Here is a 2,667-nt window from a genome sequence, read left to right on the forward strand (position 1 = left end):
TAATTAATAATAACAAATAATCATTTTACGATTCATTGCTCGGCGAAAATTTAACGAGATTATTGTTAACCTTAGTGGTAATTTTAATAGTAAGAGGTGCCATCACTGATACTAAATCCAGAAGTCGGAAGGAAAAAATGGGTGCAAAGTGCGAAATCGATACAGAATTTGATAAACTGCTTAGTAACATTCTCTCAAGAAGTGAAAACTGTAATTTAGAAGTTAGCAGGTTAAAATCCGGAAAAAATGCTTTTTATGTTAAATACTAAAATTAATTCAAGAGAGGGAAAGTAGAGAGAAGATAAAACCCTCATAATATTATATTTGGGTCAGTCTAAACTTCGTACTGGCTGTACTATAACTGTTGTATTTGATTCTTAAGATTGAACAATATAGTACCATCTAAAGAGTATAGCCGGGTAAGCATATAAAAAATGTCCCCTACGGGAACCAAATGTTGAGTCAGCCATTTGAAAGCATTCTCTGTTTTTCTCGTTAAAAAGAATCTGAAAAAACTCACATAACTTTTTTCAATTAATCTCAACCTGCATGATCTTTTCGACAAAAAATTGGCGGGAAAATCACACTCAAACAAAAATTTGCATTTTTTTGGGTTATAAACTCCCCTCCAATTTGATAGTTTTCCGGAAAAAGAATTACATGTTATAAACTTTTTTTAAATTAAAGGAGTATTGAAGGGATAATTTCCACCCAATAACTTTTAATGTTGACACCCTCAATCCCCTTCTACTGTTTCTGCAAAATTCCCAAAAAAATGGAAAATAGCAGTTTTTTATCAAATTCATGCTAGAACGATATTTTTGAGTTTATTAAACATGAATTATTTTTAATGGCTAAGTAACGAGATTCTAATGATTTTCCAATTTTAAATTCTCTAAACAATTTTTCTCTGCCTGTAAATCCTGAAAACTTATTATCATTCGGGATAAATTATACAATGTTGATTAATGTTAATTTTGTAAACAATTGGTTCTCCCTAAAATCGTAAAAAGTTATTATTTTTTGGAAGTAATGACATAATTAAAGAATGTTGAGAGCAATATATTTTTAAAGTATTTTTTGTAATTATTTCAACGATTTTTATTTGCTTAAACCATTTTGCCCCTGTAAAGCAAGAAAAGTTATTGTTTTTTTGGTATTAATGACACAGTTATAGGATGTGTTGAGAGAAATATGTTTTTCCAATTGAAATTTAACCATTTTTCTTTCTAAATCGTGAAAAGTTATTCCTTTCTGCAATTAATGATACAATTAACCAATTTTAAGGGTGAAATTTTGTTTGCTTAATATATCTTGCAATTATTTAAACAACTAATAATTATTCACCGGCGCCCTTTCATAGGCAAGTTGGAGAAAAGTAGATTTTTCGAATCTCTTACACCATGTCGCTTTACATTCAGTCCTTACCTCAAAACGTATACTTTATATTATTTAAACAATAATAAATTGTTTAGAAACTAAAAATATTCTTTAAAAATATATTGCTCTCAACATTCTTTAACTGTAATAGATTAAATGCTTTCAGAATTATTTATTTTGATAAAAAGAGGTATTTCGGGTTCCAATCGTGTACTAAACTATGAATTTTGCCGACGTTTTGTAAACATTGCAGTTCACTTCTTCAGAACTAACCTGAAGCTGAGGTATCAGTTTATGTTGTTCTTATGTATACTCTCTACGATGCCTAAGATCCCGTTCTCTCGGCATAAAAAAAAGACTCGATTGGCTAATTAGGTTCGACCAGTCTTCACGGTGGGGCGCTCTGGCCAATCACAAGCATCGTAGAGAGTATACATAACAATTAAAGACATAACCTGATACCTCAGTTTCAGTTCAGCCCTGAAGAAGTGACCTGCAATGTTTACGAATCATCGGCAAAATTCGTGGTTTTGTAGACGATTGGAACCCGAAATATCTCTTAATCTTTGTGTCATTATTTCCAGAAAACAATAACTTTTTCAGACTTTAGGGAGAAAAAAATTTTCAAACCAATAAAAATTGTTGTATGTACACTACGTACAATCAATATCAAAAGTTGCCTATCTTTAAAATGATTTATAAAATGGACAAAAAAGATCTATTAGAAAAGTAACAATTTTTATTCAATCCTATTGATCAAGGCCTCATTTTCTTCTTCGAAGAAGTCTAAATTTATATAAATAACTACTGTTAAATAAACAATTTTAACCTGAATTATTATTTTCTAAAGTATGCTTAGAAGCTTCCGTCAATATTTACAGAAATTAATAATAGATCTTTTTTCTCGATTTCATAAATCATTATACAGATAGGCAACTTTTGAGATTGATTGTACGTAGTGTACATCCTCAAAGGTGGAGTAAAATTCTTTCAACAAAGAACAATTCTTTAAACAATGTGAAATTATTTTTAAAATGCCTGGAAGTTCGTCACTTATTGATTAAAAATAATACACGTTGAAAAAATTCCAAAAAGTACTGTATTTAGCATGAATTTAATAGAAGACTGCTATTTTGCATATTTTTTATTAGGGGTGTCAAAATTAAAAGTTATTGGGTGGAAATTATACCTTGAACACTTTTTAAGAGGTGATTATACTTAAATTCAGAAAAAGTTTATAACAAGTACTTTTTTCCATTTTTTTGAAAATCGAGCTTTCCCATTTAA

The 2,667-nt window shown here is 29.5% G+C and overlaps 1 protein-coding gene across 7 annotated transcripts in view; it reads left to right on the forward strand.

Moving 5' to 3' along the window:
• The window catches only part of LOC117177668 (MLX-interacting protein-like), an 84,967-nt gene that overhangs the window by 6,817 nt on the left and 75,483 nt on the right, over positions 1-2,667 (forward strand). The window contains exon 3 of one of the 7 annotated variants that reach the window (XM_033368493.1): positions 383-419. The exons of 4 other annotated variants lie outside the window; for them this stretch is intronic. The gene's annotated coding sequence lies outside the window, so the exon portion shown is untranslated. 2 more of the 7 variants (XM_033368488.1, XM_033368487.1) reach the window with 2 other exon arrangements.

This window comes from Belonocnema kinseyi, chromosome 8 (genome assembly GCF_010883055.1).
Source record: "Belonocnema kinseyi isolate 2016_QV_RU_SX_M_011 chromosome 8, B_treatae_v1, whole genome shotgun sequence".
NCBI classification, from domain to species: domain Eukaryota; kingdom Metazoa; phylum Arthropoda; class Insecta; order Hymenoptera; family Cynipidae; genus Belonocnema; species Belonocnema kinseyi.